Below are 25705 nucleotides of genomic sequence, written 5' to 3' on the forward strand. Positions count from 1 at the left end.
TTGTAACTATATGAGGTGATGGATGTTAACTACATTAACTGTAATCATCTTGCAAATATACACATATATCAAAAAATTATGTCACACATCTTAAAACAATATAGTAATCAACTTGCAATATACATATATATCAAATAATTATGTTGTAGACCTTAAATAATATGATTTTATATGTTAATTACATGTCAATAAACCGGGGAAAAAAAGAAGAAATGATCCATCAAGATACAATTTCATGATTCCAAATATACGACATTCTAGAAAAGGCAAAACTATGATTACAATAAAAATACTAATAGTTGCTGGGGGAATGGTGATATGAAAAGATGAATAGGCAGTGCACAGAGAATTTTTAGGGCAGTGAAAATACTTTGTAAGATACTCTAATGGTGGATATATGTCACAAATCCATGGAATGCAGAATTCAAGTTAAACTACAGACCTTGAATGATTATGATGTGTCAATGTAGGTTCATCTTTGGCAAAAAAAGAGATATATCATTCTTGTGAGTGATGTTTATAATGGGGAAGGCTGTGAATGTGTGGAGGCAGAGAGAAATAGGAAATCCCTGTACCTTTCTCTTTATTTTATTATAATCCTAATACTGCTCTAAAAATATAATCTTAAAATAACCTTAAATATCTCTCTCCACTCCTATTACCTGTCTCTGTCCACTAAGGTAACCAATGTTAACCACCCTGGGATACTTAGGACCTTTCACTATACTCATGAAAACACAAGCAAGTAAGTTCTTCTTTCCAATTTATACAAGATGCCATAAAACAAAAGATGACTAAAGAAACATGACTCCCTTCAATTACTTCCAACATATCTTTGATTGGCAATGTCCATCTTACACATACTCTATCTCTCCCTGAGCTCAGTCCCAAAGAACAATCTTCTTTGCCATTTATATGGTTCTTATTCCTTATAAATGAAAAGAAGCCATTCATTTCTGAAGAAAGCATTCTCCTGGGGGTGATGAGTGAGCACAGGACTTTCTTTCTAGTAGCTATAAATTTTACTATAGACATACAATTTATTTTCTACACTATAGCATTTCAATGATTTTGGTATCTTAACATTTAGCTCTATTATGGGATGTTCAAAGCAGATTCAAAAGTTTCTGTTGAAGCACTTCAAAGAAGGGGGAAAAAAACAATTTCAGGTGAAAAAAGTAATTAGCTGACCACACTCTCCCTTCCAAAGTGAGAGTTAGCCTTATTCTCACAGTATACCAACTTTGACCTCATTTATAATTACAAGTGTTTATAACAGAAACAAAATGGAGATTCTAAAAGAGTTAGAAACAAACACTATGTTAGGAACCAGGTTGGGAGGTATCCCTTACATTATTCCACCAGTTTGTCTAGTTGCTTTGGTATATACAGCCTTGACCCAAGTTCTCAGTAAAAAAATAATTTTCATATCAGCTTCTGAAGAAATGATAGGTTTTGACTAGAGGAGCAAGTTCATTCTCTGTGCACAATGTTGATTCTGAAATGTCACTCTCTAAATACAAATTATATCTGGTTGAATAGCCAGCTGAGCAAGAAGTCAGGACTTCTGTATAATATAATGATGAGACATTTTTTAACCTTTAACCTAATAGGACTCTGCATGACAACAATTTTTGAGATAACATGCTTCTCTCTCTCTCTCTCCTCTCTCTCTCTCTCTCTCTCTCTCTCTTTCATGAATAAATACATAAAACCTTAAAAAAAGAATTATCAGAAGATTTATAGCTTATGTAAGGAAGAGTTTAATATTTATCTAAAGAATCTGAATTGAATGTATAAAATCTGAAATAAATCAGAAAATTACTTCAGTGATTGCAAATTCTCATACTTCTGGAAGCCTAAAGGATAGAGGTGTCATTGTCTTCTGAGTAGACCCTGGGATGAGCAAGGGTTTAATTGGCGTAATTAAAAGGAGAATTAAAAATGTTTATTGAGGACCTTAAAAGAATCTCAGTGATGATTTTCTACAGCAACTAAACACAATAACTCATAGGAATTGGAAATAATTATGCCAATAGTTTGCCAGTGGCACCTTCATTCAGATTTACATTCAAACAAAAGAGAGGTATTTGATGGTCCTTTTAATTATATCAAGTCTTATCCAAAATCTACACATAGGAAGAGTTTGTGTAGCCTGGATAAAAGAGTAGTTTAGACAGGTCTCTAAATCAACAGAAATGCAACACCTCTCTTGAGAAAGTCACTGTAGACATCTTGTGTGCTAAGCCTGTTATGAAGAAAGATTATCATTAGTGTCAATAGACAGAGGTAACTTAGGCAAGAGATGCAGGCAATCCACAAGAACTTTTGCTTCCAAAAACTGTTTTAGGTATGCCCAGCTGTGTGTCTGCCAATGCTAATCCATCATAACACAACACACTATTTACTTTCCTTACAATGATAAGGAGTTAAGAGGAAGAGGAAAGAAAACCAAGGGCTATGATGCAATTTAGAACTATCTTGAGTTTAAACTTTTCCTTTTTTTACCCCTATCACCTGACATTACTGACAAGGTAACATGATGTCTAATTGCAGCTATAGTAGTCATCTGCTGCCAAAATTAATATGGGGAATAAAATAATTTACTGAGTTTCTGGTTTATAGTATTTCCTAATGCCACACAGAATTGTTTGATAGAAATTAGAAAGAATATCATTTGTTAGGCAACTATCCTTTCTTAATAGTCAGGCTCCTTCACATAGGATTATCTATCAGGTATTCTTAAAAAGGATAAACAGCCAAATTTATATTTGCACCATAAGCACCAAAGGCAGTCCTCTAGAGAAAGTAAGATTTATAATAATTCTGCTCAACTGAATAGAGAAAAAGAGAGTCTACAGCTATACCACCCTGAATGCTCCTGAACATATCTGATGTCAGAAGCTAAGCAGGGTTGGGCCTGGTTAGTACTTGGATGGGAGAAAAAGAGAACAAAACAAAACACCACAAAACACCTGCCTCTCTGCCAACCTATACATTATCAGTGTGTGTGTGTGTGTGTGTGTGTGTGTGTTTAAAGTCAATGAGAATAAGGTCCATAATTTCAGATATGAGACACAGGAGTTTTAATAACTTTTTCCCATTGGGTTACTGCTTATAGTTAATAGTATGTGGTTCCTTGCTAAATCAAAATAGAAGCTCAGAGCTCTGTGCTAATAAAGTGAGGGTCCTAGGTTCTATCCTATGTTTATAGAGTAGTTCACAGGTTGAAGTCTATGTGCCACTTTATGTAGTTGCTTTGATGTGTCCATTACCAAAGAATTTGAAAAATAGACATCCTTATCTCTTCGACCCTTGCCCTGTTGCTGAGTTTTATTTCAACAGATTATCACTATGAAAGGAATAAGGTGAAACTCTGAGATGAACTTTGGGTTCCTGCATACTTAAGCTAGGCCAAGAATCTCCCTCATATTTGTAAAATATCCTGTAGTTTTCTGTTCTTTTTTATTAAAGTAAAAATTAATAATAAAAAACACCTATAATTGTTTTAGAAGACTAATTTGGAGCCAGGTGGATTTTCACATGGGTATGAGGCTATTTAAGGTGCCTTTAAGAGGAAGAAAAAGAGGTTTAGTAGTAGTTGACCCTTAAACAATGTAGATGTTAGAGGCACAAAACACTCTACATGGTAGAAAATCCATGTATAACTTTTGATTCCCCCAAAACTTAACTACTAATGGCCTACTGTTGACTGGAAGCCTTACTGGTAATACAGTGGATTAACACATATTTTGAATGCTATATGATTTATATACTACATTCTTATGGTAAAGTATCCTAGAGAAAAGAAGAAGTTGTTAAAATCATAAGAGAAAATATACAGTACTGTATTTGTCAAAAAAAATCCACATATAAGTACATCTGCATGGCTCAAACCTACACTGTTCAAGGGTCAACTGTATGTAGCAGCTGTATTAGCATCTATAGATCCCTACTTCTTAAGTATGCTAAAAGCTTTTTCTGCAGACCAGCACAATAATTTAAGGTCCATTCCAACAGAAGTCATTCAGTATTCATTTAAATAGTATGAAATTGCCATTTTTGTAGTTGAAAAATGACTTATAATTGTCAATTTTATGTGGTTCAATCGAGATTTAAGTTTCCTACTCTACCTCACTTTAACATACTAGAAAAAAAAACATGAGAGCTTTGAGGAGATAGAACTGGATGAAAATTTCAGCTCTATCAACTATGTGGCTTTGAGAAAGCATCATAGTCTATCTGAGCCTTAGTTTCATTATCTGGGAATTGGGGAGATAAATACCTACTTTGGAAGATTGTTGTGTGCATTAAGGACAACATGCAAAAAATGTAGTACTTTTACTGTACTTTCAACAAAAAGTAGTCGCTATTAACCCAGAGAGATCATTCTTAAAGCTAATATTATAAAAGTCATAAGGAAGAAGTAGAAACAAGAAGTAGACTAGTGGCTGCCTAGGGCTTCAGAGTTTGGCAGAAAATGTAAAGTGATTGCTAATGGATTCCTTTTAGGGTGACAAAATGTTCTAATGTTAGACTGTGGTTATAGTCCTACAACTGCATGAATATACTAAAATCATTGAATTGTGCACTTGAAATGGGTAAACTGTATAGTGTATGAATTATAGCTCAATAAAGTTGTTTTTAGATACTTACAGTGAAGGATACACATAAAGAGCAAGAGCTTGAAGCTCTTTGGAAAAAAAAATGTTTAGACGTGGCCTTTCATGGGTTCATTTACAGACTTCAAATAAACAAACCAACCAACTTGTGAGTATTTCTTTAATTATCCAGTTTAGCATGAGACAGTCACTTCAAAGATTATTTCTAATTTGCTATTTCTGGTACAAGCCACAGGAGAAGGGATTGTTATTTATTTCTATTCTACAACTGACAAACATCTACTTTTGCTATAACAAATGTCATGAAGTAAAGATTTATTTTAAGATGTATTTCAGAGTTAAAGAAAAAGCTACAATTGACAGACCTTTTGGCTGTTTCACATCTCAGGCTTCCCAGTGTTTGGTGCACAGTCATATGAATAAGAAAGCTGTGTTCCCCAACACTTTTGCATTCCAATTGCACAACACAACCTGAGTCAGTATGCGAACAGCAGCACAGCTTGGACAATGTTCAGTCACCACACAGAGCCTAAGCAATGTAAAAAGCAGACCGGGGAGGCCTAAAAAGAGGGCATAAGAGTAACTTGTCCAGATGATCAAATTATATTTTCCTCTTCTAACTGTTAGACATTTACAGGGACACAACTTGGAGATGCCTTTGGGTCATATTTAATTCCTATTTAGAAACTAAGCATTTGTTAATAGAGGACCTTATTCTTATACAGGGAATTTTATACATAGAACTTTATTGGATGCAAGTCTGGACAGAAAAGGGTTCCAGTTTTGAATACTGCATTATGATGCATTTGTAAATAGTCCATCCCGTTATAAATGATTTTTTCCCCAAAGTGTTATACAGTAAAATTTTTCCCTCACCATCTATATAATTTATGCATAAGATGAGAACAGTTATTAAGGGTTTTAGGTCAGTAGTTTTCATTTGAATTTACACATCACCCTCTGAAGATGCTGTTTAAATACGTGTGTATGAGTGTGTGTTTTAAATAAAGAATACCTATAAGTCATATCCAGAATTAAATAGCAACAACATACTAGAATGTATCCAGGCTACCAGCATTGAACTGACCCCTATGCTAATGCTAGCAAAACATTTGAGTTAGTTAAAAGCAGGGAGGGTTAATGAAAAGTTGTGAAATAGGCAATACTTTTCTTTAATACTTTTCCAGCCCATTTGTTCTTGGGTGCCTAGTATTATGTTGTAGGGTACTCAGAGCTTGACACTGCTAAATATCATGGGAACCAATTCTTCCAGGAAGCCTGATGCTCTGGATCTTTTTCTTCTTTAGTCCCTTCCATCAATACTTACAAATTCTGTGTATTCCACTCTTTAGTCATATTTTTTCAAGATTTATTTATTTATTTGAGAGAGAGAAAGAGAGAGCAAGCAGGGGGAGGGGCAGAGAGGGAGAGAGAGAATCCTAAAGCAGATCCCTGCTGAGCACAGAGATTGAAATGGTGCTTGAATCTAGGACCCTGAGATCATTCCCTGAGCTGAAATAAAGAGTTGAATACTCAATGGACTGAGCCACCCAGGCACCCCTCTTTAGTCATATTTTATTTTATGGATAGTCTGATAAAATAATTGAAGTACATGTAACATGAAGAAGGGGCTACAATCAATGAAGATTTAAGATATGCCACAAGGACATAGAAAAATGTCTTAAATAATAAAGCTTGCCTATGGACTACAGATAGATATTAGCAACAGACAAATCAACTAACTGGAAAAAGAAAAAATGGGGTAGCATTTTTGAGTATTCTAGAAAGCACAGCGGAACCTATGTATTTAGGTAGGCTCTATGAACAACTATATCCAGAAACCAATTGTTACTGTCACAGAAGGGGGAAGGATAACTTCAAGTCATTCACTGGTCTTTTGAGTTGCAGCCATTTTGAATATAGATATAGAATATCTGTAGGGTTAGTAAACTACAGATGTACACAAACAAATGTATTGAAGGGCGCATGCCTACACTCCTAATCTCCAGATATATAAATGATACAGCATTTAGGATTTTGAACAATTTGCTGTCATCACATTTTGCAACAATGAATTATTTATAGATAAAAGAAGCCTTTTTCTCACTTAAATCAATAAAGAAAATGGAGACAAGGGCTTATTAAATCTATAAACTTATTTATTTCTACATAAATTGATGCAAAATATAAGTGGATGTGGAGATATAAACATTTATGGAATAAGTAATGTTCTGTGTTAAATTACTTAAAAACAACTTTTCCTGCACTTTTAAAAGAAAAACATTATATTTTATTCAGTAATATCTGGACTATCTTGTTTCTATGCAGTACACTAATCATTTCAAACACTACTCTCTCTTCATTTCATTTTCTTATGGCTTTTAGTCACTTTAAAATTCTTCATTGACCAAAATGATAAGGTGTAATTTAGATATGAGCATTGGGAAGCCTGGGTGGCTCAGCGGTTTATCACTGCTTTCAGCTCAGGGTGTGATCCTGGAGACTCGTGATCGAGTTCCAAGTCAGTTTCCCTGCATGGAGCCTGCTTCTCCCTCTGTCTATGTCTGTGCCTCTGTCTCTGTTTCTCTCATGAATAAATAAATAAAATCTTAAAAAAATAGATACGAACATTTATTCTACATATAAAAGTGATACATTGTGAATGAAACCTAATTATTATATTCTTTGTTTTCAAAATAGAGAAGAGAGTCCACAAATAGGTCAAAAATCCAATATGCCTTAATAAATTTTGCTGTTTACTCCAAAAGAGATACTAGAAAGAAACTTCTCAACTTTTAAGATTGAGAAATTGGTAACTGGGGAATGAAATTTCTTTTTCTTCAGTACAATGAATCATACTCTTTATAAATAAAGTTAGTATGGAATTTACATCCAGAATTTACTAAAATTAAATGACCCAAATTTAAATTGCAACATATACCATTAGGAGCTGATTACATGCAAGACTCTGTGCTGAGGGAATATGACAGTACAAAGATGGAAAAACTAAACTCTGTTGACAAAAAGCTTATAATCAAAAGGGGAAGAAAAAGACAAATAAGTATATAATACAATCAAAGTCACATGGTGTTCTTACCTATCCTTTATTTCAAAGGCATGGATTTTTCTTATAGTCGTCTCAAGAGAAGCATTAATTTAAATATCCCTAATTTGAGGGTATTACTGGAAGAAAAAGATTTTCATATGATGTTGGTTTTTTTTTTCAAAGATTTGTCTCTTTGTAGTCTGTCCTAACATTCCTATATGATTTTTCGAAACTTAACTTTTTGACCTAGTGGCAATCAATCCACTTCTGAGTGTCACTAAGCTTTGGAGAAAGTCATGATGCTGGGTACTATTACTATTACATTCTATATTTATGAAGAAAGTTTCTCTCCTTGTGTTGGAGTATACATACCCTTCAAATTTCTTTTCATTTGAAAATGTTACAGCAGTGACAGATATAAAGAGTTGCAGAAGTGTAACATGGGGGTAGATTCTATGACAACAGTCAAATAAAGCCAGAGGAAATTGTTCCAGATTTGAAGGTCAAAAGAACAGTATTAAAATAAATATGATCAGAGAAATAAGAAGTCATACTTCTCTTAATAAGAACTAGACAACATTTTTTAAAAATTTCCTGGCTAAACAATAAAATTTCATAAGCACATGCTACACTGCCTCTCTGTTCCTATAATTGGAAAAATATTCTGCTGCGTTTTAAGTTGCGCTCAAATCAAATCACTCATTAAGGTCACATTTAGTAGTCTTTTTACTTACTTAGCAGATATTTCATCAATTAGGTCCTAGATGTGAGTAGGTATGATACATACTAGTGCTATCAACAGGCTCAGGAATAAAATAATTTGGAAAAGATCAAGCAGAAACAATTAAGATAGATCCTCTGGCTATAGGGTTTGGTGCATGAAGTTGGATTTATAGCTACAGTAAGAGAAGTGCATTACTTCTGTTGCATGTGCATTACTGAGAAGCACATGACATTACACTCCATTTAAAAAAATTTTTTTTCTCCCCTGGACCAAGTTATCACTTTATTCCAGTTCCTGCTAAGCAGGAACAAATTTTTCCAGTTCCTGCTAGACAGGACATTTTTAAATTTTATTTTATTTTATTTTATTTTTTATGTATATTTTTTATTGGAGTTCGATTTGCCAACATATTGTATAATACCCAGTGCTCATCCCATCAAGTGTCTCCCTCAGTGCCCATCACCCAGCCTTGGATTAAAGACAAAGTTCCCACTGCTATCCTTTTAAATATTAGTTGGATGACTTTTCAGTTCTAGTAATGGTGAAGAAACTTGTAAAGGACTAACCCTCATTCAGACAATGATGAAATCCGTGTTTATGCAACTTTTACCCTGAAAATACTGCCAGAAACATGAACGGTGTGACAGCTAGAAATCAATCAGAAAGCTTAATTTGAAGAGCCAAACAATGGAATTAAAGGATGCAAATTCAACTGGAAATTCAAGCATTGGAATGAATGGTACAAAGCTTAGTGCCCATTCAGTCCTGTGTTGACAGCCTGTGTCAACTATGGAAAGGTTACTTGTTCTTTTTAGGGTTAACGCCATTAGAATCAAGATGGTAGGAAAACAACTTCTAGAGACTCTCCTGTAAAAAATTAACCCCAAAACAAAATATTGCATTCTCTCTTCTTCTTCTTCTTCTTCTTCTTCTTCTTCTTCTTCTTCTTCTTCTTCTTCTTCTTTTTTTAAAGATTTTATATATTTATTCATGAGAGACACACAGAGAGAGGCAGAATCACAGGCAGAGGGAGAAGCAGGCTCCATGCATGGACCCCGACTTGGGACTTAATCCCAGGACTCCAGGATCATGCCCTGAGCCGAAGGCAGATGCTCAACTGCTGAGCCATCCAGACATCCCAGATCACGTTTTTATTTTTTTAAAGATTTTATTTATTTATTTATAGAGACACAGAGAGAGAATGAGAGGCAGAGACACGGGCAGAGGGAGAAGCAGGCTCCATGCAGAGAGCCCAACGTGGGACTCGATCCAGGGTCTCCAGGATCACGCCCCGGGCTGCAGGTGGTGCCAAACCACTGCGCCACCGGGGCTGCCCCCAGATCACAAGTTCTTGTTGATAAATTCCATCAAATATTTAAGAAGGAAGTAATATTCCTCTTATACTACTCTTTTAGAAAGGAAAGGAGGGGAGAATCTTTCCCACCAATCTCTTTTGTGGGTCTAGGATAAGTCAGTTACCAAAATCTGACTACTTGCTAATGACTGAAGAATTTATACCAGATGGGAACTCAGATCTATAGGAAAAAAATAAAATAAAATAAAAAGCGTCAAGAATGGCAAATATGAAGGTAAATTTTAAAAAGATCATCTTCTTCCCACCTTGATACATTGGAAAGATAATAGTTTAAAGCAAAAACTATTGCTTTGTTTAGTTTATAACTTATGCAGATATAAAACACATGATAATAATAGCACAAAAGGTGGTAGATATATGATACTTTAACTTTCAACGTCTATTTTTTATATGAATAGATATAATATTTACTCTAAGTATAAAATAATGAGATTAAGATGCATAGTCTAATTCTTAGAGAAACTACTAAAAATAATACAAAGAGGTATAATTAAGAATCCAATAGAGGGGAGCACTTGGGTGGCTCAGTGGTTGAACATCTACTTTTGGCTCAAGTTGTGATCCTGGGGTCCTGGGATAGAGTTCTGCATCCGGCTCCCCACAGGGAGGCTGCATCTCCCTCTGCCTGTGTCTCTGCCTCTCTCTGTGTGTCTCTCATGAATTAATAAATAAAACCTTAAAAAAAAGAATCCAATAGAGGGATTAAAATGGAATAATAATTATTGAATTAACCCAAAGGAAGCTTTTAATTAGAAAGTATCAATAAGTATTCTTATATTTCATGTAATATTGATGCAGTTAGGTTGAAATGTATTATTTTCGTTATTAGATATTTTTTTTGTTTCTGTGTTCCTTCTTTATTGTCTCTGTTTTGATTATTCCAATAACTTTTACTAGGTGAGAAAGCAAGACACAACTGTATACTGCCTTCAAGAGTCATATTTAAATATAAAGATGTTTATATGTCAAAAGTAAAATAATGTAAAAATGTATACAAGAAAATAGTAAGCTTAAGAAAGCTGAAATTATTATAATAATATCAGACCAAATAGAATTCAAGAAAAGAGGAATTATTGGCAAAACTACAGACATTTATCTTGGTTGAATATAGTTACGTCATTCCCTCACTGAGGGAAAAAATAATTTAAAAAATAGTGATCTGAAAATACTATCAGCTAGTTTAACTCTAGCATTTTATAATGTTTCATCCAACAATTGCAGAAAACTCATTCTCTTCTTGTGCATATGAAATCTAAAGCAAGAAAGACCATATACTGGGCCTTAAAATAAGTCTTAATAAATTTCAAAAGATTTAAATATTACAGAGAATTTCCTCTGAGCACAATAGAACTAAATTATAAACCAGTAACAAAAAGTTATCTAGAAATAACCCCAAATGGTTCAAAATTAAATTGCCTACTTGTAAATTGCTATTGAGCCAAAGAAGTAATTATAAGGGGAATTATAAAATAAATCTACCTGCATAGTGGACACTGAGAACACCAATATAATGTCAGTGTTATCAAAAGAGAAGAAATTCAAGAATGTCAAAATAGGAAAGTCACCAAGCTGGATATTGATGTTGGATTTCCCTCCTAAAGGCCATGTTGGAGCATTTCAAAGAGTTTATTGTTACTGGCATTACAAGTACGTCAATGTGAAGAATAGAATCATTGCTGAAGTTTCTATAGTGCTGGCTACTTACATGCTTGTAAAATACTGCCTTTCTTAGAAGATATTCAAATATGAGGAGCTATGCAGGTACAGCTGAAGAGGACTCAGTGTGGAGTGTGACTCTATTCCTGATCATGACCATTTTTGACTGGCACCCCTTTTTAAAAAACTTGATGGTGTAAATCTTTACATATTTTAATTGAGAAATAATGTCCAATTAAAGATGACTGGCTCATGTAAAAAGAAAAAAAATCTACCCAAGTGATAATGAAAACACAACATAGAAAAATGTGTGGGAAGCAGCTAAAGTCGTGCTTAGTAAGAAATTTCTGTTTTAATTAAAAAAGAAACAAGTCTTCTTTCTATAAAAGCAGTAAGGCCCAAAGTTGCTGATTATAATTTTTATCTTATGAACCTAAAAAAGGAGAGCAAATTAAACCCAAAGTAAAGAAAGAAAATAATAAAGATAAGAGTAAAAAGCAATGAAATAGAAAACATGAGCAATAGAAAAAAATAACAAAGAAAAAGCTGGTTATTTTTCAAGTTTAATAGAATGGATAAACTCTGATGTAGATCAATCAGTTAATCAATCAATCAATAAAAGAGCAAATACACATAACAAGGGTCAGGAATGAAAGCAGAAGTATTGATACAAATCTTACACATATTAAAAGGATATCTAAGGGATATTATTAACAATGTTAACAAAACTGACAAATTGGATGATATGGACTAGTTCCTTAAATTGCAACAATTTCCAAAATGGATACAAAAAATATAGAAAATTTTAATAAGACCACACATAAAATAAATTGAGTGTGTAATAAAAGTACTTTCTTACAAAGAAAATTTGCAGATCACAAGTTCTTGTTGATAAATTCTATCAAACATTTAAGAAGGAGATAACATCAATCTTATACTAACTCTTTCAGAAGGTGAAGGAAGGAAGAATCTTTCTCAGTTTGTTTAATGGGGCCAGGATATTCCAGTTACCAAAATCTGTCAAAAAAATTACAAGAACAGAAAATAATATCCAATGTCCTTCATGAATGTAGACCAAAAAAATTCTTAACAGAATATTAGTAAATCAAATACAACAATATATTATAAAAAGATAAATCACGAATAAGTGGGGTTTATTCCAGTAAGGCAAGATTGGTTTAACACTGAAAATTAATCAGTGTAATTCACCATTTTAAGAGAATAAAAGAGAAAAATCATAAAATTATTTTAATAGATGCAGTTGAATTATTTAACAAATTCCACATTTCTTTATGATTCAAAAACAAGATATGCTCAAGAAAGAAGGAATAGAAAGAAATTTGCTCAATTCAACCAGGGGGATCTATAAAAACCTACAGCTAATATCATTCTCAATTGTGAGATAGTGGATGTGTTTCCCCTAAAAGTAGAAATAAGACATAATGTCTTCTACCCCCATTTCTCTTCATTATTGTACTGGATGTCCTAGCCAGTCCAGTAAATCAACAGAAAGAAACAAAAACCATGAAAATTGGAAAGGAAAAATTAAAACTCTTTTTAATTAAGGAAGACAAGATTATAGATGTAGAAAATCATAAGGAATGTACAAATTAATTACTAGGACTGAAAAGTAAATTTATCAAGGTCTCAGAATACAAGATAATTAAACAAAAATAAAAATAAAAATAACTGTGTTTCAGTGTATTGCCAGCATGCAATTGAAAACATTTTTTAAGATTTATTTATTTATTTGAGAGAGAGACAATGGAGGGGAAGGGACAGAAGGAGAGAGAGAATCTCAAGCAGATTCCCTCCTGATCAGGGAGCCCACTACCGAGCTTGATCTCATGACCCTGAGATCATGACCTGAGCCAAAACCAAGAGTCAGACACTTAACTGACTGAGTCATCCAGACGCCCTAAAAATAAATTTTTAAGAAAAAAAACATAAAACATAAAATACTTAGTAATAAATTGATCAAAGTATGTGCAAGACATCTACACTGAAAACTTCAAAAATACTGTTAGATAAACTGAAACATTTTGAAATAAATAGAGAGGACTTCTGGTTCTCATCTAAAATATAAAGAGTTTAGAAGTTATTACTTTTAAAACAAACAAGAAATTATCACTTCTGTCCTCATAAGAAAAGAAAAGCTGAATAAATTGAGAATGAACAACTTTTCTTCAAGAAATTGAGGGATCCATCAGGGAATTGAGGTCATAGGGCAAGTTGCAACCTTGAAAATTGAAAAGAAAAGCAAACACAGAGAATCACAATTTACCAGGAGCAGAAATTGGTTGTTGAGCCAGTATTGGTAAGGACACTTAGACTATGATTGACAGATTGCTGGACACTCAGTGTGGATGAGTTTAAGTTAAAAAAAATGGGTGCTTTACTCTTAGGGATCCCTGCACATTGTTTTAAAGTTTTGTCCAGGAGCCCCACTACATTTTCAGTGTGAAGTTGAGGAAAAATTCTCTCACACTTCTGGCAGGGGTGAGGGAAAGTAACAATTCTGAAATGCACCCAGAACACCTTGTTCTTTTTAAAAATAGTCTACTCTAAAGGGAAACTGTTTCACCAGAGACTATACAACGTGAGGTTTATGAGACCTGGAAGAAGGGAAATTTCCAACTCCAGTCACCTCTAGTTTTTCTGACTCACCTACTGTGGAAAAACAAGCTGAAAAGTACTTGTGAAGGTTACAGCCCAGGGACATAGGCATATTAAAATATTGAGAACTAATCATAGAACTGTATTCCACTCTTTGTCTCACATCTTAGTACCACATTAATTGGACTACTGCATAATAATGGAAGATTACAGCTGAAAAAAAAACTACAAGTCTCAGACTCTATTGAAGGAGTTTCTAAAGAAACCCAAACACAAGAGGAGAGACAAAAACAAGGATGCTAGAGGAGATTCTAGCTTCTTCCACTGACAGCAGCAGTGAACAGGAAACACAATCTAACGTCCAGCTGGATAAACATAAAACCTCATACTAAAGCCTATTTACCTCAATTCTTATTACTTAATATATCATGTGTAAATCAGCAGCAGAAAATCACAAGGCATGCTGAAATGTAAAACAGTCTGAAGAGACCAAGCAGGTACCAACCAGACTCAGATATGGCTGAGATTTTGGAATTATTAATCAGGAATTTAATATAACTATGATAATATGCTAAAAGCTTTAACAGAAACTGAGCATGCAAGAATAGATGGATAATATAAGCACATAGAAACTCAAGGCAAGAATCAAAAGGAAATGCTAGAAATAAAAAAAAATACTGTAACAAAGTGAAGAATGCCATTGATAGGCTCATCAGTAGACTGGAGAAAGCCAAGAAAAGAATCAGTGAGCTTGAAGATATGTAAATAGAAAATTCCAGAACTGTAAAGTCAAGAGGACAAAAAAGTAAAAAAAGAAACAGACTACCCAAGAAACGTGGGATAATTATACAAGTTATAACATACATGCAGTGGGAATACCAGAAAAAGAAGCAAGCAAGCAAGAAAAAGAAGAAATATTTGAAGTAATATTGGATAAGAATTTTTCAAAATTAATGACAGATAAATGGAAATATATGCCATATTCAAAGATTGGAACACTCAATATTTTTAATATGTCAACTTCCCCAACTTGATCTATAGACTCAAGAGGATCTCAGAAAAATTTCATTTTTATAAAATTAACATGTGGGCTCCATGGTAATAAAAACAAAGTATAAAAGCCAAAACAATTTAAAAAATATAATCAAAATTTATGTATCAAATCTTATTGAAAGCAAGGCTACTCTAAATCTACAGTAATCAAGAAAGTGTTTCATTGGCATAAGGATAGATTATCTGATGTATCTGAATGCTCCCATGTAGGTGGTCACTTGAATTTTGAAATATTTTCAAGGTAATTCCATGGGGAAATGCTTTCAACAAACTGTGCTGCAAAAGTTGGATAAACATATGAAAAAACAACCAATCTTGAGCCCTATCTCACAGCATACACACAAATTAATAAGAGAGATGAATCATAGATGTAAGCATTAAAGAGAAACTACAAAGTTTCTAAAGGAAAACACTAATGCATATCTTTGCAATTTTGAAGTAGATAATAATTTCTTAGAAAGGACACAAAATCAATAATTATAAAATACAAATTCATAAGTTGAATTCATTAAAAACTTGTCTTAAAAATGAAAATATCAGCCACAGACTGGGAAAAATATTCACAATCTATATAGCTGACAAACTATTTATTTGTAGAATATATAATGAATGCCTACAAATCAACAATAAAAAGAAAACAACCCAGTAAGATGCCAAAAGAGTTGAGTAAATGCTTCACAAAATAAGATATTCAAAGGCTAGTAAGCACATAGAAAGGTACATAACATCATTAGTCAACAGGGAAATACAAATTAAAACCACCTTAAGTTTAAAACCATCTGATATACCATTGCCCATCCAGCAGAATACCTAACATTTGAAAAAAAAAAAAAAGAAAAGAAAAAAAACACTAGATTTTGGTGAAGGAGTAGAAGGAGTAGACCTCTCATATATTGCAGATGGGAGTGTAAAATATTACAACCATGATGGAGAACTGCTTGGATATTTCTAATAAATTCAAATATACAACTATTCAGTGACCTGTAATTCCACTACTACATATTTACTCAAGAGAAATGAAACCACATGTCCATAAGAAAAACATCTGTAATAATGATGATAGCAACTTAAGTCATAATAGCTTCAAACTGGAAACAACTAAAATATACATTTAAAGGAAAATGAAAAAAAATATATAGTAGTTTTTAGAAAATGGAATACCAGTCAACAATAAAAAAGGAGCAACCTACATATGAATAAAATATTTTTATAAATTTATTTTTCATTGGTGTCCAATTTGCCAACATATAGAATAACACCCAGTGCTCATCCCATCAAGTGCCCCCCTCAGTGCCCATCACCCAGTCACCCCCACCCCCTGCCCACCTCCCTTTCTACCACCCCTAGTTCGTTTCCCAGAGTTAGGAGTCTCTCATGTTCTGTCTCCCTTTACATGAATAAAATATTAATGAATCTCAAAAACGTGATGCTGGTTGAGGGAAAATGGCAGCTATGTAGGAGGATCATAGGCTTGTTTCTTCCCTGGAACACAACTAGATAACTATCAAATCATCCTAAAATTCTGAGAAATCAACCTGAAAAACCAACCAATAATGGGGCTGAAGAGGCCACCTCAAAGAAAGTAGGAAGTGTGAAGACATGGTTTAGGGAAGAAAGGGATGGCAGGTTCTGTGAAGGGGAAGGAAGGGTGGCTGTGAAGGAAGGGGAGTGAATAGAGAACAGAGGGAACTGCTTAAGGAGAATTTTTCCTGAAAGCCATTGGCTTAGAAAACAAGAGAGTCTGAATTTCTTGAGTTCTTGCAACCAGCGGGACTTAAAGCCTGGAGTTTTAAATGTCAGTGATCTTGAAAGAGATTGACCCCAGAGCCACTGTGCTGCTCCTGGAGTGAAGGCAGAAAGACAATCCAGAGGCAGACAGCTTGGAAACAGTATATTGAAGAACACCTGGGGCATACAGGAAAGAGATTATTTATTCTTCTCAGAATGCTTCCGAGAGGCAGTATTCATGGAGGTGTTTCTCCATGAACAAAGAAGTTGTTGGACAGTGCCATTTTTCTCCCTCATGCCTCAGTATAAACACATAGCCAACTGCTAGAAGCAATGCAGTGCTGACACTGGCTGCCTAATTTGCTTACACCAAGCCCCATGCACCTGCGCTCTAACAGGACTTTCCTTCTCAATTAAGCATGCCTCAGTTTCAGCAGAGTGGATCCCTCCCCCCAGAAGACAAACACAAGTTTCTGCTCACATCATGTCCCTAAAGACTGGAATTTTAAAAGTCAGCAGGCTTGAGTGGGATAGAGCAAGGAGGGCACTGCACTGCTTCTGGAGAAAAGGCAGACAAAAACCCAGAGGCAGATAAAATGTAAACAACAATCTGAAAAACACCTGGGACACAGAGGGAGATTATTCAGTCTTCTTGGAGCACTTTTCTAAGAGGAAGCATTCACAGAGACTCCTCTCCATGAAAAAAAGGAGGTTGCACTATTTCCCTCCCTGACTCTTCAGTATAAACTCAAGAGGTATGTGTAGGAAGCAGCACAGAACCAACACTGGCTGCCTAACTTGCATAAATGAATCCCCACACCCTTGCACTCTGACAGCACTGCCCTTTTCAGACAAGCTTGCCTCAGCCCCAGTATAGTGGGCCCCTCCCCAGAAGACCAGCATAAAATCATGCCAATGCCATGTCTCCTGACCAGAGAGCTCTTCAAGGCTTCAGTTCTAGAGGAATGATTACCTCATTAAAAAGTAGACCAAATACACCTAGTTAAAACTCACAACACTCTAGCCAAGAACTAAATATTGCCTACTCTAGGCAAGGATAGCCTCTGCAGTTGACTGGCCTAAAGGATAGAGCAGAAAAAACACAATAGCAGGGCCCATGGAGTACATACCAGAGACACTCCATGAAGTGCCAGACATTGGACATTACATGACTTCTTCCTAAGGCCATTACTTTCAGATGCAGGAGACATAACTGGCTTTTCTAACTCAAAGAAGGCAATACCTAGATGAAATGTCAAAATGGAGGAATTTATCCCAAATGAAAGAACAAGATAAGGCCATGGCCAGAGATCTAAGTGAAACAGGTATAAACAATATGTCTGACATATAATTTAAAGCAAAATAAATAAATAAAGATTTCCCTGGGCTTGAGAAAAAAAGTATATAACATCAAAGAGATCCTTACTATAGAAATAAAATATTTTAAAAATAATCAGAGATGAAGAATGTAATAAACAAGATTGGAAACAGGCTTGATGCAATGAGCAGTAGGCTAAAAGAAGCAGAGAAGTGAATCAGTGATATGGAAGACAAAATGATGGAAATTAATGAAGTTGAATAAAAGAGAGAAAGAATTATGCAACATGAGAATACACATAGGGAACTCAGTGACTCCATGAAATGTAATAACATTTGTAATATAGGAGTCCTAGAAGAAGACAGAAAAAGGGGCAGAAATATTTTGGGGAAATAATAGCTGAAAACTTCCCTAATTGGGGGAAGGGAAACAGGCATCTAGATCCAGGAGGCATAGAGAGCTCCCATGAAAATCAACAAAAGCAGGCAAACACTAAGACGTATTGTAAATAAATTCGCAAAATATAATAAAAAATCTTAAAAGCAGCAAAAAAAAAAAATGAAGTCTTTAACTTACAAGAGAAAATCCATTAGGCTAGCTGCAGCTCTTTCATTAGAAACTTAGCAATCCAGAGGAGAGTGACATGATATATTCAACGTGCTAAGTAAGTGGAAACAAACTATAGCCAAGAATACTCTATCCACCAAGGCTATCTTTCAGAATAGAAGGAGAGATACAGAGTTTCCCAAACAAACAAAAACTGAAACTGTTTGTGGCCACTAAACCAGCCCTGCAAGAAATATTAAAGGGGTCTTATTGAGTGGAAAGATCAAAAGTGACAAAGAAAAGGAATGATCAGAGAAACTCTCCAGAAACAGCCACAAAACAAGTAATAAAATGGTAATGAAAACGTATCTATCAATAATTACTCTGAATGTAAATGGCCTAAACACTCCAATCAAAAGGTATAGGATGTCAAAGTGACTTAAAATAAAAAAAGAAAAACCAGGCACATCAATATGCTAACCACAAAAGACTCATTTTATTTTATTTTTTGAAATTATGAAAAAAAATTATTTTTAATTTTCAATAATAAAAAGCTGTAACATTTTAAGTAGTTAATAAGACTCAGTTGATATCTAGTTAACCTCTTATAGCATTAATATTTTATATTTACTTTCTTGAAAATACTCAAATACATTTGCATTGTATCCTTTCGAAAATAGCCTAAAAGATAATTGCATTTAACAAGTTCTATGAAGAAACAACATTCTAATACATCCGAGGCTTTCATGATACTTGAAATACTGAGTTACAAAGAGACTCATTTTAGACCTAAAGTAACCTACAGATTGAAAGTGGGAGGATGTAGAAACATTTATTCCACAAATGGGTGTCAAAACAAAGTTGTAGTAGCAATACTTATATCAGACAAGCTAGACTTTAAGACAAAGTCTACAACAAAAAAATGAAGAAGGGCACTATAAGGACAATCCAACAAGAAGATCTGACAATTATAACTATTTATGCATCCAATATGGTAGCATCCAAATATATAAAACAATTAATGGCAACCATAAAGGAAATTATCGATCATAATACAATAAGGTAGAGGCTATCAATACCCCACTTAAAACAATGAACAGATCATCCAAACAGAAAATCAAGAAGGAAACAATGACTTTCAATGACAAACTGAAACAGATGGATTTAGCAGATATATTTAGAATATTCCATCCTAAAACAGAAGACTACACATTATTTTCTGGGGCACATGGGACATTCTTTTGGGTATATTACATACTAGGTCATAAATCAGACATCAATGAGTACAAATTATGAAGATTATACCATGCATCTTTTCTGACCATGATATGAAACTTGAAATCAACCACAAGAAAAACAGGAAAGACCACAAATACATGGAGGTTAAACAACATGCTACTAAACAATGAATGAGTCAACTGGGAAATCAAAAAAGAAATAAAACAAACAGATGGAAACAAATGAAAATGAAAACAATAGTCCCAAACCTTTGGGATGCAGCAAAAGTGGTTATAAGAGGGAAGTATATACAAATACAAGCCTACATCAAGAAGCAGAAAAATCTGAAATAAACAACCAAAACATACATGTAAAGGAGTTAGAAGAAGAATAATAAAGGAGACCTAAAGCGAGCAGACAGAAGGAAATAATAAAGATTAGAGCAGAAATAAATGATATAGAAACTAAAAAAAAACAATACAGTAGATTAATGAAATCAAGAACTGGTTCTTTGAAAAAATGAAAAAAAATTATAAACATCTAGCTAGACTCATCAAAAAGAAGTGGAAAGGACCCCAAAAAATAAAATCATAGGTAAGAAATGAGAAATAATAACCAACACCACAAAAATACAATTATAAGAGAATATTATGAAAAACTGTGCCAATAAATTGAACAAACTAGAAGAAATAGATAAATTCCTAGAAGCATATCAATAATAATACTGAAACAGAAAGAAATAGTAAATGTGAACAGACTGATAGCCAGCACAGAAATTCAATCAGTAATCAAAAGTCTCCCAATAAACAGAAGTCCAGGGCCAGATGGCTTCACAGGTTAATTCTACCAAATACTTAAAGAAGGGTTAATAACTATTCTTAAACTATTCCAAAAAAATTGAAAAGGAAGGAAGATTCCAAACTCATTCTATGAGGCTAGCATTACCCTGATATCAAAACCAGAGGAAGACTCCACTAAAAAAAAGAACTATAGGCCAATATCCTTGATGAACGTGGATGCAAAAATTCTCAGTAAAATACTAGCAAACTGAATCCAAGAATACATTAAAAAAATAATTCACCAAGATCAAGCAAGATTTATTCCTGGGTTGCAATTGTGGTTCAATATTTGCAAATCAATCAAGGTGATACACTACATGAATAAATGACAGTATAAGAACCATATGATCCTCTCAATGGTTTGGAAAAGGCACTGGGCAAAGTAAAACATCTATTTATGATAAAACCTCTCAAAAAATAAGTTTAATGGGAACCTGCCTTAATATAATAAAAATAATATTTGAAAAACCTATAGCTAATATCCTCAATGGGGAAAAACTGAGGGATTTTCCTCTATGGTTAGAAACAAGACAGGGATGTTCACTCGCCACTGTATTTTAATATCATACTGGAAGACCATGCCACAGAAATCAGACAACAAAAAGGAATAAAAAACATTCAAATCAGTAAGGAAGAAGCAAAAATGTCCCCATTTGTGAGTGACATGATATTCCATAGAGAAATCCCAAAAGAACCCACCAAAAAAAAAATGCTGAAGTAATATACAAATTAAGTAAAATTTCAGGATACAGAATCAATATACAGATATCTATCTGTTGCATTTCTATATGCTAATAATGAAGCAGCAGAAAAAGAAATTAAGGAACCAATTCTATTTACAACTGCACCAAAAATCATAAATATTTAGGAATAAATCTAACCACAGAGGTGAAGGTTGTGTACTCTGAAAACAATAAGACACTGATGAAAGAAACTGAAGATGACACAAAGCGATAAAAAGCTATTTCATACTCATGGATCAGAAGAACAAGTATTGTTAAAACGTCTATACTATCCAAAGCAATCTACACATTTCATGCAATCCTTATCAAAATACCAACAGCATTTTTCACAGAGCAAGAACAAATAATCCTAAAATTTTTATGGAGCTATAAGCCACCGTGAATAGCCAAAACAACCTTGAATAAGAAAAGCAAAACTGAGGCATCACAATTCTGGACTTCAAATTATATTACAAAGCCGTAGTCATCAAAATAGTATGGTACTAGCACATAATTACAAACAGAGATCAATAGAACAGAATACAAAACCCAGAAATGAACCCATAATTGTATGGTCAATTAATCTCTGACAAAGCAGGAAAGAATAGCTAATGGGAAAAAGAGTCTCTTCAACAAATGGTGTTGGGAAAACTGGACAATGGCATGCAAAAGAATGAAATTGAACCACTTTTTGCATCATACAGAAACACAAATGCAAAAGAGTTAAAGATGTAAATGTGAGACAGATAACCATTAAAATCCTAGAGAATACAGTCAGTAGCCTCTTTTTTCAATTTATATTGGAGTTCAATTTGCCAACATATAGCATAACACCCAGTACTCATCCTGCCAAGTGCTCCCCTCAGTGCCTGTCACCTAGTCACCCCAACTCCCTGCCCGCCTCCCTTTCCCCTACCCCTTGTTTGTTTCCCAGTTAGGTGTCTCTCATGTTTTGTCACCCTCAATATTTTCACTCATTTTCTTTCCCTTCCCCTTTATTCCCTTTCATTATTTTTTATATTCCCCAAATGAATGAGACCATATAATGTTTGTCCTTCTCCAACTGACTTATTTCACCCAGCATAACACCCTCCAGTTCCATCCACGTCTAGGCAAATGGTGGGTATTTGTCATTTCTAATGGCTGAGTAATACTCCATTGTGTACATAGACCACATCTTCTTTATCCATTCATCTTTCGAAGGATACTGAGGCTCCTTCCACAGTTTGTTCACTGTGGACTTTGCTGCTATAAACATTGCAACGCAGGTGTTCCTGCATTTCACTGCATCTGTATCTTTGGGGTAAATCCCCAGCAGTGCAATTGATGGTTAATAGGGCAGTTCTATTTTTAACTCTTTGAGGAATCTCCACAGTTTTCCAGAGTGGCTGCACCAATTCACATTCCCACCAACAGTGCAAGAGGGTTCCCCTTTCTCCACATCCTCTCCAACATTAGTGGTTTCCTGTCTTGTTAATTTTCCCCATTCTCAATGGTGTGAGGTGGTATCTCATTGTGGGTTTGATTTGTATTTCCCTGATGGCCAGTGATGCAGAGCATTTTCTCATGTCCTTCTTGGTCATGTCTATGTCTTCCTCGGTGAAATTTTTGTTCATGTCTTTTGACCATTTCATGATTGGATTGTTTGTTTCTTTGCTGTTGAGTTTCATAAGTTCTTTATAGATCTTGGAAACTAGCCCTTTATCTGATACGTCATTTGCAAATATCTTCTCCCATTCTTTAGGTTGTTTTAGTTTTGTTGACTGTTTCTTTTGCTGTGCAGAAGCTTTTTATCTTGATTAAGTCCCAAAATTTCATTTTTTTCTTTTGTTTCCCTTGCCTTCATGGATGTATCTTGCAAGAAGTTGCTGTGGCCAAATTCAAAAAAAGTATTGCCTGTGTTCTCTAGGAATGTAGCCTCTTTGACATCAGCTGTAGGAACTCCTTTGTAGACATGTCTCCTGAGGCAAGGGAAACAAAATTAAAAGTATAAACTATTGAATTTACAATAGTTTCAAAAGCTTCTAAACAGTAAAAGGAAAATAAATCAACAAGACCAAAAGGCCAACTATGGAATAGAAGAAGATATTTGCAAATGACATATCTGATAAAGGGTTAGTATCCAAAGTATATAAAGAACTTATCAAACTCAAAATCTCAAAAAACAATCCAAATAATAAATGAACAAAAAACATGAATTGACTTTTTTCCAAAGAAGACATACAGATGGTCAAGAAACACATGAAAAGGTGCTCAACATCACTCATTTTCAGGGAAAAAAATCAAAACCACAATGAGATATCACTTCAGACATGTCCTAATGGCTAAAATCAACAACACAACAAACAACAGGTACTTATGAGATGTGGAGAAAGGGGAACGTTTTTGCACTGTTCGTGGGAGTGCAAGCTGGTAAAGCCACTCTGGAAAACAACATGGAGGTTCCTCAACAGGTTAAAAATTGAACTACCCTATGATTCAGGAGTTGTGCTTCTAGGTGTTTCCTCAAAGATTATAGCAACATTATCTACAACAGTAAAATTATGGAAACTGTCAAAGTGTCCATTGATTGATGAATGAATAATATATATATATATATATATATATATATATATATACACACACACACACACACACACATACACACACACACACAAAGGCATAAAGTGAGGCCTAAAGAAGAATGGAATTTTTCCATTCACAGCAGCCTGGATGGAGTTAGTATTATACTAAGTGAAATGATTCAGAGAAAGACAAATACCATATGACTTCACTCATATACAGAATTTATTAAACAAAACAAAGGAGCAAAGGGGAAGAGAGAGAGAGTGATAAACCAAGAAACAAGCTGTTAATTATAGAGAAAACATCAATGAATACAAGAAGGGAGGTGGGTGAGAGCAAGGGATAAATAGGTGATGGGGATTAAGGAGTGTTCTTTTGGTGATGAGCATCAGGTTTTACATGAAAGTGTTGAATCACTGTACTGTTTACCTGAAGCCCATATTACAGTGTATGTTAAGTAGAACTTAAATTAAAAAATTATTAAAAAAGGAAATGCTGCATAAAACAAAAATAAAAAGCAACAAAAGGATTATCCTAATAGAAAGCAGAAAATACAGAAGATTATGTACTAAAATTGAAATTTAAATGAAATTTGGAATAGGTATTATGGATATATATTTATGGATATCAGATCAGTCATTTTCTGGGACAGGGGCTGGATGGAATATCTTTTAAAAGGGATTGAATATAAAAACACCAAAAGGAACTTTATAAAGTGATGCAAGTTTTCTATTTAAAGAATTATTTAAATTTAACTTAGTACACATATTGTTTATTGTTAGTTTTAGGAGTAGAATTTAGTGATTCATCAGTTGCATAGAACACCTAGTGCTCACTACGTCAAGTGCCTCCTTAATGCCCAGCACACAATTATCCCATCCTCTCACCCACCCTCCTCTATCAATCCTCGATTTATTCCCTATAGTTAAGAGTCTCTGTTTTTTTTTTGTTGTTGTTATTTAATTTTTCTTTCCCTTCCCCTATGTTCATCTATTTGCTTTCTTAAATTGCACATATGAGTGATATTTTGATTGTGGTGACAAGTACATGGCTACATATATTTGTCAAATTTAAAATTTTCTACTTAAATTCTGGGTATTTTGCTGTATATAAATTTTATCTCAATAAATAAAAGATTTAAAAAGTAGATATTAAGAAAGTTATAATTTCCCTTCTTTATAATTATTGAACAATTGCTTATAAGAAAGATAGTACTAGTAGTTTTCATAAAGAAGAATATGCATTTTGGAGGATCTGTATGTTTTGTTTCTTTTGAATTTATATTATGAAATCTAGAACTTGGATCTAAGGATTATTCTTCTTTTTTTAAATATTTTATTTATTTATTCATGAGAGATACAGAGAGAAAGACAGAGAGAGAGGCAGAAACATAGGCAGAGGGAGAAGCAGACTCCCTGCAGGAAGCCTGATGCAGGACTAGTTCCCGGGACTCCAGGATCATGGGGCCACTGAGCCAAAGGCAGAAGCTCAACCACTAAGCCACCCAGGTGCCCCTCTAAAAAATATTCTTGAGAGAAGATGTTTCTGGATGAGATATTAATCCATTATTCAAGTAGAATGAAAACCAATGGTCCATAATTGTTCTGTTATACCCACCAGGCCAAGGCCTGAACTTTGAATCAGGAAATAGATTTTAGCCCTTCAATCACATTTCCT

This window comes from Nyctereutes procyonoides, unplaced genomic scaffold (genome assembly GCF_905146905.1).
Source record: "Nyctereutes procyonoides isolate TBG_1078 unplaced genomic scaffold, NYPRO_anot_genome, whole genome shotgun sequence".
Taxonomy (NCBI): domain Eukaryota; kingdom Metazoa; phylum Chordata; class Mammalia; order Carnivora; family Canidae; genus Nyctereutes; species Nyctereutes procyonoides.